The 17,026-nt window shown below is 41.0% G+C and overlaps 1 protein-coding gene across 1 annotated transcript in view; it reads right to left on the reverse strand.

The window, feature by feature from the left end:
• The window catches only part of ptpa (protein phosphatase 2 phosphatase activator), a 67,322-nt gene that overhangs the window by 37,994 nt on the left and 12,302 nt on the right, over nt 1-17,026 (reverse strand). The gene's annotated exons all lie outside the window — the stretch shown is intronic.

Below are 17,026 nucleotides of genomic sequence, written 5' to 3' on the forward strand. Positions count from 1 at the left end.
CCTCACAAACTGGATTAAACGCATGCCTTTTTCTCTCATTGTCTGTGAAATGTTTGTAGACACTCGTATTATGTCCTTTCTATCCATTGAGTAGGTAATGTATTTTAGGTAGGCCTATGTGTTGTAGTCTTGCTGATCTGACATAAACCCGCGGTGAAAAAGCAGAGGGGAGGCAAACAGTAGGCTATCTCTGTCTCAATGAGGAGGGCGTGCGAAAGCCTGGACACTAGACTCCATTAATCACTTCACGTCCCGATTTACTGAGATCATTGCTTGAGCTAAAATGCTTGTTTCATACGACGGGACAGAAGATAACTCGATCGACCAGTCACAGTGTGATTGTCTATGTTAGACGGCACGCGCCGTTGAATTTAAGAGAAAGGCTAGCGGAGCTAGTGAGAAATTAGCACCTCCTGTATAATGCCTCCCTGCTCTGTTACAAAGATGCTTGATGGTTTTACCCCGATATATATATATATGTAACAGTATGTAACCATAATGATTTACCCCGATGAATCTGCCGCAGGTGTTTTAATGTTTAATTACCATATGTAAGGGTTCGTGCACAGAGGGGATTGTCGGGAAAGAGATGGCTGTTTGAGGAAGCTCCCATTTATTAACATTTCAACAAACAAGTTGCATATTTGCATAACGTATTCAAGTGTTAGCATTTATTGCAATAGTAGCTACAGAACATGTACTGTGCTGTGTAAACTGTACTGTATCACATAGTGTTTCAGACACACAAACTTTTCATCTTTCAAAATTAAACGGTGCGCTCCCAGCGCACGTACCGGCAGTGATCTAGAGCAGCGGTTTTCAACCAGTGGTACGGGGACAAACTGTCTCGCTCTCGTAATGTCTGTCTGTCTTGCTCTCGTTCTGTCTCTCGTACCACTCTCGGTTCCACTTTTACTTTTGCGCGCTACCTGTCTCACTCTTTTCCGACCTCCAGCTTTTCCTGCTGGAACCCGCCGCTTAAAGGTGGGGGTCCGCGGACCGGCCATAGAGCCCATAGAGTTAAAGGCGGTGGCCGTTAGCTTTAAAAATCCATAGATTAGCCGCACCGTTACATAAGCCGCAGCGTCGAAAAATGGGAAAAAAGGCGCGGCTTATAGTCCGAAAAGTACGGGTATGTTTTAATATACTCTATTGACTTCACATATTTTTCACATAGGCCTATCTGACTCTGAAAGCCAGCTACGAACCTCACCGCACGGCACTGGTCTACATGAATAGAATTCTTCATCAACAGCGGGAGCCAAAACAGCATAGCATCCTGGTAACAGTAGTGAGGGCATTACAAAAAAGAAGTACAGCCGATCCTATTGGCTCTTTGCCAACGCAAGGGACGAATCATAAAACGGCTTATATGTGAGCTTTAGTGCTGGTTGGATGTCAACACATGCACGAGGCTGCCAGCTCACCGATTCATTTTTCGATTTGTTAGGTAATGCGTAGGATATTCAAGTCAAGCGTAGCGGCGTAATTAGGGCCTGGAAATCGTATCTGCTACGCCAAAATCGTGTATGTTGGCAGCTCTGCACTAGTGATGACTGGCTTCTTTTTCGTGTCCTCAGAAATAAATGTTCAGCCCTTATTAAAAAAGCTAAAGCTGATTACTATCTGAGCTTAACCACTGATTGTTTTAATGAACATTCTAAGTTCTGGAAAATAATTAAATCACTTCAGAACAAGAAGGTTTCTAGTTTCCCACAAAAACTGAAGGTCAGTGATTCTTTTATTTCAGACTCAGATGCTATGTCTAATGCTTTCAATGCTCACTTCAAAAAGGCTGGTCACATTTTTGATGAGCAAAGTCATGACTCTCTAAATGGTCGTACTCACAGCCCTATTCAAGAGATGAACTCCTCTGTTTTTGATTTAGCTTTTCTCGGTCTCTGAAGTCTTACAGGGTTTGCATTCAATTGACCCTAAAAAGTCTGCCGGGCCTGAAGGCCTCGACCCGTTCTTTTAAAAAATTGCAGCTCAGATTATAGCACAACCAGTAACTGATATTTTTAATCTCTCCCTGTCCACTCAGACACTGCCAGCTGTGTGGAAGCAAGCTCTGGTAACGCCCCTCTTGAAAGCTGGTGATCCCACGGAGTTGAATAACTATCGTCCTATCTCAAATCTTTCTGTGTTATCAAAGATTCTTGAGTCCCTAGTTTCTACTCAGCTAAAACTTTTTTTTAAATTCACACAACATCCTTAACCCTATGCAATCTGGATTCAGATCAAAGCACAGTACTGTGACTGCCAGTCTGAAAGTTTTCGACGATATTAAGGCTGCTTTGGATAAAAAATCTGTTTGTGTTGCATTGTTTATTGACCTAGCCCAGTGGTTCTCAAACTTTTTCTGTCAGGCCCCCCCTTTGGAGAAAAAAAAAAGTCGGGCCCCCCCAACACAAATAGTCAGGCTCAGTGGCGGCGCCAGAGATTTCTTTTGGGGGTGCTGTGGGGTAGCTTGACGTTTCATAGAGGGTGCTCAAACATTTAGGGTTTCCCATTAATGTACCGGTCGCTACAGTGGAATTTTCTACTGCAACATTCCCGACGCAAATACACAGTGTACCCGCGACTGTTACAATGAAGGCTCGATAATCAGCTCACGGCATATAGGTGTAAGCAGGGGTAAAGTGCTATTTTTATAGGTGGCGTGTGGACCTCACATAGGGGGGTCCGGGGGGATGTTCCCCCGGGAAGATTTATTTTTAAATATTGAAGTTAAAAGCATCAATCTGGTGCACTTAGAGAGCGAAATGAAGAGATCTATGGATACCTCTCTCAACACCTATATGAAACAGAACTGTAAACAGATTTACTTTTTCTTTATGGATATTTTACAAATCACCCTTTTAAACTTTATTAAACGTCATATAGTATTTCATACCTGTTTTTCATTTATTCTCTTATAACTATAATCGGAAATAATTGTTTACATTAATTGTGACCAAAATGTTTGAGACCCACTGAGGTACCACTGAGAGAGTCCTTTAATTCACTGAGTCTCTCAGTCTGACAGGGGAGGACTCTCCTCCACTTTGTTGTTGAAAAAACTCCTTAAATCCGTTAGCGTAGCTCGCTAGCACCAGAAGCTAACAACAACGATCTCCGGTACCGGTGCGCTCTCTCTCTCGCGCGCGCACACAAAATGGCTCGTTACACACACACACACACACACACACACACACACACACACACACACACACACACACACACACACACACACAAGCTTGAATGAAACACAGAGACACAGACGTAATAGTACTGTACTGCATCATATTATTTTCGAATCAATAATTTTTCAATTTATGAATTCTTTTTTTTTCATCTTTATTTTATTAATTTTTCATAACCATTTTTCGTCCTGGTCTCTCGCGCCCCCCCTGGCATACCTCTGCACCCCCCGGGGGGGCGCGCCCCCCACTTTGAGAACCACTGACCTAGCCAAAGCATTTGACACTGTAGATCACCACATTATGACTAATGTTATGTTGATGTCTCGTTTCGGTCATAATGTAATTTAATGGTTTCAGAGTTATCTAACCCAGGGGTTCCCAAAGTGGGGGTCGCGAGACCCCGAATGGGGGTCGCGAGGTGATTACAAAATAAAAATGGAAAATTAAATTAAATAAAAATAATTTTAAAAAAATTGATTCATTTTTTTAATATATATTTTTTTTAATTATTATTAATAATAACGTTTGCATAGACCTTTTCAGGGGCGAACTAGCCATCTGTATAATTTCCCCGCAACGAGGCTCCCCCTTTGACAATCCACTAGCGCAGTGTTTCTCAAACTTTTTCATACCAAGGACCACTTAACCAATAAAAAACACTCATGGACCACCTAACTCCACAAATATCCAAAAACAATAGGCCTGCTTACCCATTCCAACAGTATATAACAAATTGCAGCCTAATTATGACAGCTTAACCTTCTCTATATCGCCTCGTTCACACATTACATCAACAATACAAATACAACTACAGATTGTATAAGCATTTAGTTCAAATGCGATTTTAAATCCTCTCAGGTTTCACACCTCTTATTATGAAATGTAGACTACATTTATTATGTAGTATTATTTTAAACACGAGTTTATGTCCGAGCCAACAGACTCACAGATTGTTGGCTACTGAGAGATATGCAAAATACATCGCATGTAGTACGACACAAACCTCCGCTGTGGATTTTCAAAACAAAATACAATAAAACGATGGTCGCAGGCCCAAGTTTAACTCTCTGAGGCCTGCATGGTCTGTCTACAAAACAAATATTAAAAAACTTTTATGCAGCCCCAACAACAGCCTCTGATCATCAACAGACTTCATGCAATGCTTCATCAGATGCATATAGATAATAATCTCTATCTCACTCCTAGCACATCTAAATCTACTTTCAGCATGGATAAATGTTCATAAAATACATCCATTGTTTGTTCTATATGCTTTTTGAAATCCTAAAAAAACACATCGTTTTTCTAGAACAGATTACAAATCGCCTGAAAATAATGCAAACAAGTGGCAACATGCTTGACGGAGGTGTTGCGCTGGGCTATATCATGCAATCAAAAGTGAAACTTAAGCTCGCTCCATTGCGGAGATATTCCCACGAGAGTGCGGAAAACTGAAATTAATTCACTAGCCCCGGCCCCCTCCCCGTCGACAGGGGGTCGCCAGTCTCTGGCACTGTTATTTTGGGGGTCGCGGGCTGAAAAGTTTGGGAACCCCTGATCTAACCGACCGTACTCAATGCGTCAGGTTTGGTAGTACTGTCTCTGACCCTGTCACATTGGAGAAGGGAGTTCCACAGGGCTCTATTTTGGGGCCTTTGCTCTTTTTATTATATGTAAACAATATTTGTAATCAGATGCAATTTTCTACCTATCATATGTATGCTGATGACACTATTGTATACTCATTTGCTCCTTCTCTGGATATGGCCATTTCCAATTTAAAATCTGATGTTATCACGCTGCAGCATGCGCTTCTTGATTATAAACTGCTATTGAACAGTAAGAAAACCAAAGCAATGCTTTTTGCTCCCAAGTCAGCGTCCTCTTTGCTCTCCATTGACACCCTTGATGGCGTCTCTGTTGAGTTTGTTGATACCTACAAATATCTGGGCTTTCGATTGGACAGTAATCTGAACTTCAAACACCATATTGAAGTTCTATCAAAGAAATTGAAATTCACTCTTGGTTTCCTTTACAGACTTAAATGTTGTTTTTCAACTTCATTCCGTAAAAGGTTGGTCTCTGGCTTATTCCTGTCCCAGCTGGACTACGGTGATACAATCTATAGATTTGCCTGTCCCACTGTTTTGGCCAAACTTGACCCACTCTACCATGCTGCACTGCGTTATATATCAAATGCACCCTATAAGACTCATCATTGCAAACTGTATAGCCTAACTGGATGGTCCTCACTTACTATGCGTAGGATGTAGCATTGGTTTTTATTAATGTATAAATCCATTTTAGGTAAGCTTCCACTCTACATATGTGCCAGATTTGCTCCAGTTTGTGACTCTTACAACCTCAGATCCAGTGCCTGGATACGGGTCCAGGTACCTGCTGTGCGGACTGAGGCTGGGAAAAGGAGTCTTTTTCATGATGGTCCTTTGTCTTGGAGTGACCTTCAATCACGCCTCAAACTGAGGGTACTTGTCTCAATAGCATGTTTTAAATTGAAGTTGTCTGAAGTCCTTACCACCATCTGCTCTTGCAGTAATAAGTACCTTTCTTACTGTCCTAATGTGCACAATGTAGTGACTGCTTTTTCGTCTTTTGTTTTCTTTGTTATGTTCTCTGTATTTTATATGTTTGTGTTATGTGTAACGTTGCTGCCTTCTTGGCCAGGTCAGCATTGCAAATGAGATTTTATCTCAATGCTTTTTATCTGGTTAAATTAAGGTTAAATAAAAAATAAATGTAAGTCGCTTCGGATAAAAGCGTCTAACAAGTGACATGTAATGTAATGAAATGTAATGAATCCTGATTTCACCTTGGTACTGAGAAAACACTTTGTGACTCTGAAAGAGGACAGAAAACTCCCCTTTGTGCGTGGAGCTTCCTGCGGTGAGTTTCATAACGCCCATTTACTGTAAACGTAATCATCTTTTCCGAGAAACCACGTGATCAGTAGGCCTATAAACCATCTTTTGTCTGCAGACGTTGTAGAATACAGGATTTTAGTTGTAAAAGCCATGTTATCATTTCAAAACAGCCGACCACTTGATTGACACAAATTCTCTTTCAATTTATTGTTGAAGGCTTCAAAGCAAGCATTTTGAAAATACAGTTTTAGGCTACAGCACACATTTCTTTCTTGCTTACTTAGATCCCATTACCTAAATAAAATGAATGCTCTGGTTGCCCTTTATAATGGACTGTCATTTTGTAAATGGAACCTTGAATTGAAGGCTGTGGCGCAGTAGACTAGTGCGTTGGTGTTGGGATTAGGGGAGCACAGGTCCAAACCCCACTGCAGTCAGCATTGTCACTGTCACTACCCGATCTGCAGCTCTTCCCGATCTGCAGTGCGCATGTGCGAGATGGTCCGCCATATTGGACAACTGCGGACGGCAACCCAAGTAGGACACTTGACACAGTGGCTTTTGGCAAAGCTCAAAAAGAAAACTCGAGAGAGATGAGTTATTGTTATTACAACGTGACTTCACTATTGTTTAACAACTCTTTGTATTGGGTTCTTTTATTTGGGGTTAAGTAAATTGTCAGTATAAGTGAGAAATTTATTTAACTTCTGTTAGACAGCTATATGCCATACGTTTTTGGATACATTCACAGTAAATATTTATTCAGTATGATAGCTGTCTAACAGAAGTTAAAGGTCCCATGTCATGGCCATTTCCACTGATCATAATTCCATTGTTGAGGTCGACTAGAATAGATTTATATTGTGCAATTTTCCAAACTCACATTGGTTTCTCATACAGCATCTCTGTAAGCTGTGTATTCACTGAATTTCACTCTCTGCCTTTAACGGCTCGTTGTAGCTCCAGTAGCTCCAGCCCCCACCCTCCCTGTGAGCACAGTGTGCTCTGATTGGTCGGGACGTTGTGAATCGCGCTAAGCTCCGTGGAGGTGTGGTTTCCTTGTTTAGCGATACACAGCGAAACACAGCCAAACTCATCCTGAGCACACACAAAGTCACAGCCGAAGTAAAAACAATAAGTGTGGCTTGATATTGAGTAAGAAAAAGGTTGATAAACGCTGAGAGAATGGGTCTACAGAGAGAATCTCGCCGCGATCCCAACTGTCTGTTATCAGCCTGCAGCCAGGGAGGAGAAATTAGCAGAGCTGCTTGCACTGAGTGTGTGTGTGTGTGAGGAAGTCCCTGGATTGGTCAATTTGGACCAATCAGCGGGGGCTTAACGTAACGGCTCCGCGGACGTAACGTAAAGACTCCACAGATTGGTCCATTTCGTTCCGGGTACGGTTGACATCATGTGTACCCGGAAGAATCCAATGGACAATGACGTATCTGACGAGTTGTCCAATATGGCGGACCATCTCGCACATGCGCAGTACAGATCGGGCAGGGGGACGGATCGGGTAGTGACAAGCATGTCGTTGTGTCCCTGGGCAAGACACTTCACCCCAAATTGCTCCTGTGGGGATTGCCCACAGTATTGAGTATGTATACCCTTATAGATGTCATTCTAACAAATGCAGCTCATAAGTATGTGTCTTTTGGTGTTTTTCCTAATGATATCAGTGACCATTGCACTTTTGCTTGCGTTAGGAGCACTAAGTTGCCCAAAGCCAAGGGCCTTATTGTGCTCAGGTGCTGCTTCAAACACTTCTCTGAGCAGGTTTTCCTACACGATCTGGCGGAGGTTAAATGGCACTTCATAGCGTTAATTCCATCTGTCGATGTTGCCGTTCAATTTTTTATTGATCACTTTTTATTGATTATTAATAGACATGCCCCCCTTAGAAAATTCAGAGTTAAGAATAGGAACACTCCATGGTTTACTAGAGAATTATCTGATCTAATTCATGATCGAAATAAGCAATGGTCCTTAGCTAGAAAGTCTAACACTAGTGATGACTGGCTTCTTTTTCGTGTCCTCAGAAATAAATGTTCAGCCCTTATTAAAAAAGCTAAAGCTGATTACTATCTGAGCTTAACCACTGATTGTTTTAATGACCATTCTAAGTTCTGGAAAACAATTAAATCACTTCAGAACAAGAAGGTTTCTAGTTTCCCACAAAAACTGAAGGTCAGTGATTCTTTTATTTCAGACTCAGATGCTATGTCTAATGCTTTCAATGCTCACTTCAAAAAGGCTGGTCACATTTTTGATGAGCAAAGTCATGACTCTCTAAATGGTCGTACTCACAGCCCTAATCAAGAGATGAACTCCTCTGTTTTTGATTTAGCTTTTCTCAGTCTCTGAAGTCTTACAGGGTTTGCATTCAATTGACCCTAAAAAGTCTGCCGGGCCTGAAGGCCTCGACCCGTTCTTTTAAAAAATTGCAGCTCAGATTATAGCACAACCAGTAACTGATATTTTTAATCTCTCCCTGTCCACTCAGACACTGCCAGCTGTGTGGAAGCAAGCTCTGGTAACGCCCCTCTTGAAAGCTGGTGATCCCACGGAGTTGAATAACTATCGTCCTATCTCAAATCTTTCTGTGTTATCAAAGATTCTTGAGTCCCTAGTTTCTACTCAGCTAAAACCTTTTTTAAATTCACACAACATCCTTAACCCTATGCAATCTGGATTCAGATCAGAGCACAGTACTGTGACTGCCAGTCTGAAAGTTTTCGACGATATTAAGGCTGCTTTGGATAAAAAATCTGTTTGTGTTGCATTGTTTATTGACCTAGCCAAAGCATTTGACACTGTAGATCACCACATTATGACTAATGTTATGTTGATGTCTCGTTTCGGTCATAATGTAATTTGCTGGTTTCAGAGTTATCTAACCCAGGGGTTCCCAAAGTGGGGATCGCGAGACCCCGAGTGGGAGTCGCGAGGTGATTACAAAATAAAAATGAAAAATAAAAAGAAATAAAAATTATTTTAAAAAATGGATTAATTTTTTTTATGATTTAATTTTTTTTTTATTATTAATAATAACGTTTGCATAGACATTTTCAGGGCAGAACTAGCCATCTGTATAATTTCCCCGCAACGAGGCTCCCCCTTTGACAATCCACTAGCGCAGTGTTTCTCAAACTTTTTCATACCGGACCACTTAACCAATAAAAAACACTCATGGACCACCTAACTCCACAAATATCCAAAAACAATAGGCCTGCTTACCCATTCCAACAGTATAACAAATTGCAGCCTAATTATGACAGCTTAACCTTCTCTATATCGCCTCGTTCACACATTAAATCAACAATACAAATACAACTACAGATTGTATAAGCATTTAGTTCAAATGCGATTTAAAATCCTCTCAGGTTTTACACCTCTTATTATGAAATGTAGACTACATTTATTATGTAGTATTATTTTAAACACGAGTTTATGTCCGAGCCAACAGACTCACAGATTGTTGGCTACTGAGAGATATGCAAAATACATCGCATGTAGTACGACACAAACCTCCGCTGTGGATTTTCAAAACAAAATACAATAAAACTATGGTCGCAGGCCCAAGTTTAACTCTCTGACGCCTGCATGGTGTGTCTACAAAACAAAAATAAAAAAACGTTTATGCAGCCCCAACAACAGCCTCTGATCATCAACAAACTTTATGCAATGCTTCATCAGATGCATATATTAGATAATAATCTCTATCTCACTCCTAGCACGTCTAAATCTACTTTCAGCATGGATACATTTTCATAAAATACATCCATTGTTTGTTCTATATGCTTTTTGAAATCCTAAAAAAACACATCGTTTTTCTAGAACAGATTACAAATCGCCTGAAAATGATGCAAACAAGTGGCAACATGCTTGACGCAGGTGTTGCGCTGGGCTATATCATGCAATCGGAAGTGAAACTTAAGCTCGCTCCATTGCGGAGATATTCCCACGAGAGTGCGGAAAACTGAAATTAATTCACTAGCCCCGGCCCCCCCCCAGTCGACAGGGGGTCGCCAGTCTCTGGCACTGTTATTTTGGGGGTCGCGGGCTGAAAAGTTTGGGAACCCCTGATCTAACCGACTGTACTCAATGCGTCAGGTTTGGTAGTACTGTCTCTGACCCTGTCACATTGGAGAAGGGAGTTCCACAGGGCTCTATTTTGGGGCCTTTGCTCTTTTTATTATATGTAAACAATATTTGTAATCAGATGCAATTTTCTACCTATCATATGTATGCTGATGACACTATTGTATACTCATTTGCTCCTTCTCTGGATATGGCCATTTCCAATTTAAAATCTGATGTTATCACGCTGCAGCATGCGCTTCTTGATTATAAACTGCTATTGAACAGTAAGAAAACCAAAGCAATGCTTTTTGCTCCCAAGTCAGCGTCCTCTTTGCTCTCCATTGACACCCTTGGTGGCGTCTCTGTTGAGTTTGTTGATACCTACAAATATCTGGGCTTTCGATTGGACAGTAATCTGAACTTCAAACACCATATTGAAGTTCTATCAAAGAAATTGAAATTCACTCTTGGCTTCCTTTACAGACTTAAATGTTGTTTTTCAACTTCATTCCGTAAAAGGTTGGTCTCTGGCTTATTCCTGTCCCAGCTGGACTACGGTGATACAATCTATAGATTTGCCTGTCCCACTGTTTTGGCCAAACTTGACCCACTCTACCATGCTGCACTGCGTTATATATCAAATGCACCCTATAAGACTCATCATTGCAAACTGTATAGCCTAACTGGATGGTCCTCACTTAGTATGCGTAGGATGTAGCATTGGTTTTTATTAATGTATAAATCCATTTTAGGTAAGCTTCCACTCTACATATGTGCCAGATTTGCTCCAGTTTGTGACTCTTACAACCTCAGATCCAGTGCCTGGATACGGGTCCAGGTACCTGCTGTGCGGACTGAGGCTCGGAAAAGGAGTCTTTTTCATGATGGTCCTTTGTCTTGGAGTGACCTTCAATCACGCCTCAAACTGAGGGTACTTGTCTCAATAGCATGTTTTAAATTGAAGTTGTCTGAAGTCCTTACCACCATCTGCTCTTGCAGTAATAAGTACCTTTCTTACTGTCCTAATGTGCACAATGTAGTGACTGCTTTTTTGTCTTTTGTTTTCTTTGTTATGTTCTCTGTATTTTATATGTTTGTGTTATGTGTTATGTGTAACGTTGCTGCCTTCTTGGCCAGGTCAGCATTGCAAATGAGATTTTATCTCAATGCTTTTTATCTGGTTAAATTAAGGATAAATAAAAAATAAATGTAAGTCGCTTCGGATAAAAGCGTCTAACAAGTGACATGTAATGTAATGAAATGTAATGAATCCTGATTTCACCTTGGTACTGAGAAAACACTTTGTGACTCTGAAAGAGGACAGAAAACTCCCCTTTGTGCGTGGAGCTTCCTGCGGTGAGTTTCATAACGCCCATTTACTGTAAACGTAATCATCTTTTCCGAGAAACCACGTGATCAGTAGGCCTATAAACCATCTTTTGTCTGCAGACGTTGTAGAATACAGGATTTTAGTTGTAAAAGCCATGTTATCATTTCAAAACAGCCGACCACTTGATTGACACAAATTCTCTTTCAATTTATTGTTGAAGGCTTCAAAGCAAGCATTTTGAAAATACAGTTTTAGGCTACAGCACACATTTCTTTCTTGCTTACTTAGATCCCATTACCTAAATAAAATGAATGCTCTGGTTGCCCTTTATAATGGACTGTCATTTTGTAAATGGAACCTTGAATTGAAGGCTGTGGCGCAGTAGACTAGTGCGTTGGTGTTGGGATTAGGGGAGCACAGGTCCAAACCCCACTGCAGTCAGCATTGTCACTGTCACTACCCGATCTGCATCTCTTCCCGATCTGCAGTGCGCATGTGCGAGATGGTCCGCCATATTGGACAACTGCGGACGGCAACCCAAGTAGGACACTTGACACAGTGGCTTTTGGCAAAGCTCAAAAAGAAAACTCGAGAGAGATGAGTTATTGTTATTACAACGTGACTTCACTATTGTTTAACAACTCTTTGTATTGGGTTCTTTTATTTGGGGTTAAGTAAATTGTCAGTATAAGTGAAAAAATTGATTTAACTTCTGTTAGACAGCTATATGCCATACGTTTTTGGATACATTCACAGTAAATATTTATTCAGTATGATAGCTGTCTAACAGAAGTTAAAGGTCCCATGTCATGGCCATTTCCACTGATCATAATTCCATTGTTGAGGTCGACTAGAATAGATTTATATTGTGCAATTTTCCAAACTCACATTGGTTTCTCATACAGCATCTCTGTAAGCTGTGTATTCACTGAATTTCACTCTCTGCCTTTAACGGCTCGTTGTAGCTCCAGTAGCTCCAGCCCCCACCCTCCCTGTGAGCACAGTGTGCTCTGATTGGTCGGGACGTTGTGAATCGCGCTAAGCTCCGTGGAGGTGTGGTTTCCTTGTTTAGCGATACACAGCGAAACACAGCCAAACTCATCCTGAGCACACACAAAGTCACAGCCTAAGTAAAAACAATAAGTGTGGCTTGATATTGAGTAAGAAAAAGGTTGATAAACGCTGTGAGAATGGGTCTACAGAGAGAATCTCGCCGCGATCCCAACTGTCTGTTATCAGCCTGCAGCCAGGGAGGAGAAATCAGCAGAGCTGCTTGCACTGAGTGTGTGTGTGTGAGGAAGTCCCTGGATTGGTCAATTTGGACCAATCAGCGGGGGCTTAACGTAACGGCTCCGCGGACGTAACGTAAAGACTCCACAGATTGGTCCATTTCGTTCCGGGTACGGTTGACATCATGTGTACCCGGAAGAATCCAATGGACAATGACGTATCTGACGAGTTGTCCAATATGGCGGACCATCTCGCACATGCGCAGTACAGATCGGGCAGGGGGACGGATCGGGTAGTGACAAGCATGTCGTTGTGTCCCTGGGCAAGACACTTCACCCCAAATTGCTCCTGTGGGGATTGCCCACAGTATTGAGTATGTATACCCTTATAGATGTCATTCTAACAAATGCAGCTCATAAGTATGTGTCTTTTGGTGTTTTTCCTAATGATATCAGTGACCATTGCACTTTTGCTTGCGTTAGGAGCACTAAGTTGCCCAAAGCCAAGGGCCTTATTGTGCTCAGGTGCTGCTTCAAACACTTCTCTGAGCAGGTTTTCCTACACGATCTGGCGGAGGTTAAATGGCACTTCATAGCGTTAATTCCATCTGTCGATGTTGCCGTTCAATTTTTTATTGATCACTTTTTATTGATTATTAATAGACATGCCCCCCTTAGAAAATTCAGAGTTAAGAATAGGAACACTCCATGGTTTACTAGAGAATTATCTGATCTAATTCATGATCGAAATAAGCAATGGTCCTTAGCTAGAAAGTCTAACACTAGTGATGACTGGCTTCTTTTTCGTGTCCTCAGAAATAAATGTTCAGCCCTTATTAAAAAAGCTAAAGCTGATTACTATCTGAGCTTAACCACTGATTGTTTTAATGACCATTCTAAGTTCTGGAAAACAATTAAATCACTTCAGAACAAGAAGGTTTCTAGTTTCCCACAAAAACTGAAGGTCAGTGATTCTTTTATTTCAGACTCAGATGCTATGTCTAATGCTTTCAATGCTCACTTCAAAAAGGCTGGTCACATTTTTGATGAGCAAAGTCATGACTCTCTAAATGGTCGTACTCACAGCCCTAATCAAGAGATGAACTCCTCTGTTTTTGATTTAGCTTTTCTCAGTCTCTGAAGTCTTACAGGGTTTGCATTCAATTGACCCTAAAAAGTCTGCCGGACTTGAAGGCCTCGACCCGTTCTTTTAAAAAATTGCAGCTCAGATTATAGCACAACCAGTAACTGATATTTTGTATCTCTCCCTGTCCACTCACACACTGCCAGCTGTGTTGAAGCAAGCTCTGGTAACGCCCCTCTTGAAAGCTGGTGATCCCACGGAGTTGAATAACTATCGTCCTATCTGGAATCTTTCTGTGTTATCAAAGATTCTTGAGTCCCTAGTTTCTACTCAGCTAAAACCTTTTTTAAATTCACACAACATCCTTAACCCTATGCAATCTGGATTCAGATCAGAGCACAGTACTGTGACTGCCAGTCTGAAAGTTTTCGACGATATTAAGGCTGCTTTGGATAAAAAATCTGTTTGTGTTGCATTGTTTATTGACCGAGCCAAAGCATTTGACACTGTAGATCACCACATTATGACTAATGTTATGTTGATGTCTCGTTTTGGTCATAATGTCATTTGGTGGTTTAAGAGTAATCTAACCCAGGGGTTCCCAAAGTGGGGATTGCGAGACCCCGAGTGGGGGTCGCGAGGTGATTACAAAATAAAAATGAAAAATAAAAAGAAATAAAAATTATTTTAAAAAATGGATTAATTTTTTTATGATTTTTTTATTTTTTATTATTAATAATAACGTTTGCATAGACATTTTCAGGGCAGAACTAGCCATCTGTATAATTTCCCCGCAACGAGGCTCCCCCTTTGACAATCCACTAGCGCAGTGTTTCTCAAACTTTTTCATACCGGACCACTTAACCAATAAAAAACACTCATGGACCACCTAACTCCACAAATATCCAAAAACAATAGGCCTGCTTACCCATTCCAACAGTATAACAAATTGCAGCCTAATTATGACAGCTTAACCTTCTCTATATCGCCTCGTTCACACATTAAATCAACAATACAAATACAACTACAGATTGTATAAGCATTTAGTTCAAATGCGATTTAAAATCCTCTCAGGTTTTACACCTCTTATTATGAAATGTAGACTACATTTATTATGTAGTATTATTTTAAACACGAGTTTATGTCCGAGCCAACAGACTCACAGATTGTTGGCTACTGAGAGATATGCAAAATACATCGCATGTAGTACGACACAAACCTCCGCTGTGGATTTTCAAAACAAAATACAATAAAACTATGGTCGCAGGCCCAAGTTTAACTCTCTGACGCCTGCATGGTCTGTCTACAAAACAAAAATAAAAAAACGTTTATGCAGCCCCAACAACAGCCTCTGATCATCAACAAACTTTATGCAATGCTTCATCAGATGCATATATTAGATAATAATCTCTATCTCACTCCTAGCACATCTAAATCTACTTTCAGCATGGATACATTTTCATAAAATACATCCATTGTTTGTTCTATATGCTTTTTGAAATCCTAAAAAAACACATCGTTTTTCTAGAACAGATTACAAATCGCCTGAAAATGATGCAAACAAGTGGCAACATGCTTGACGGAGGTGTTGCGCTGGGCTATATCATGCAATCGGAAGTGAAACTTAAGCTCGCTCCATTGCGGAGATATTCCCACGAGAGTGCGGAAAACTGAAATTAATTCACTAGCCCCGGCCCCCCCCCAGTCGACAGGGGGTCGCCAGTCTCTGGCACTGTTATTTTGGGGGTCGCGGGCTGAAAAGTTTGGGAACCCCTGATCTAACCGACCGTACTCAATGCCTCAGGTTTGGTAGTACTGTCTCTGACCCTGTCACATTGGAGAAGGGAGTTCCACAGGGCTCTATTTTGGGGCCTTTGCTCTTTTTATTATATGTAAACAATATTTGTAATCAGATGCAATTTTCTACCTATCATATGTATGCTGATGACACTATTGTATACTCATGTGCTCCTTCTCTGGAAATGGCCATTTCCAATTTAAAATCTGATGTTATCACGCTGCAGCATGCGCTTCTTGATTATAAACTGCTATTGAACAGTAAGAAAACCAAAGCAATGCTTTTTGCTCCCAAGTCACCGTCCTCTTGCCTCTCCATTGACACCCTTGATGGCGTCTCTGTTGAGTTTGTTGATACCTACAAATATCTGGGCTTTCGGTTGGACAGTAATCTGAACTTCAAACACCATATTGAAGTTCTATCAAAGAAATAGAAATTCACTCTTGGCTTCCTTTACAGACTTAAATGTTGTTTTTCAACTTCATTCCGTAAAAGGTTGGTCTCTGGCTTATTCCTGTCCCAGCTGGACTACGGTGATACAATCTATAGATTTGCCTGTCCCACTGTTTTGGCCAAACTTGACCCACTCTACCATGCTGCACTGCGTTATATATCAAATGCACCCTATAAGACTCATCATTGCAAACTGTATAGCCTAACTGGATGGTCCTCACTTAGTATGCGTAGGATGCAGCATTGGTTTTTATTAATGTATAAATCCATTTTAGGTAAGCTTCCACTCTACATATGTGCCAGATTTGCTCCAGTTTGTGACTCTTACAACCCCAGATCCAGTGCCTGCATACGGGTCCAGGTACCTGCTGTGCGGACTGAGGCTGGGAAAAGGAGTCTTTTTCATGAGGGTCCTTTGTCTTGGAGTGACCTTCAATCACGCCTCAAACTGAGGGCACTTGTCTCAATAGCATGTTTTAAGTTGAAGTTGTCTGAAGTCCTTACCACCATCTGCTCTTGCAGTAATAAATACCTTTCTTACTGTCCTAATGTGCACAATGTAGTGACTGCTTTTTCGTCTTTTGTTTTCTTTGTTATGTTCTCTGTATTTTATATGTTTGTGTTATGTGTTATGTGTAACGTTGCTGCCTTCTTCGCCAGGTCAGCATTGCAAATGAGATTTTATCTCAATGCTTTTTATCTGGTTAAATAAAGGTTAAATAAAAAATAAATGTAAGTCGCTTCGGATAAAAGCGTCTAACAAGTGACATGTAATGTAATGAAATGTAATGAATCCTGATTTCACCTTGGTACTGAGAAAACACTTTGTGACTCTGAAAGAGGACAGAAAACTCCCCTTTGTGCGTGGAGCTTCCTGCGGTGAGTTTCATAACGCCCATTTACTGTAAACGTAATCATCTTTTCCGAGAAACCACGTGATCAGTATAGGCCTATAAATGATCTTAGTCTGGAGAACGAA

Source organism: Notothenia rossii (genome assembly GCF_949606895.1).
Source record: "Notothenia rossii genome assembly, chromosome: 11".
NCBI lineage: Eukaryota > Metazoa > Chordata > Actinopteri > Perciformes > Nototheniidae > Notothenia > Notothenia rossii.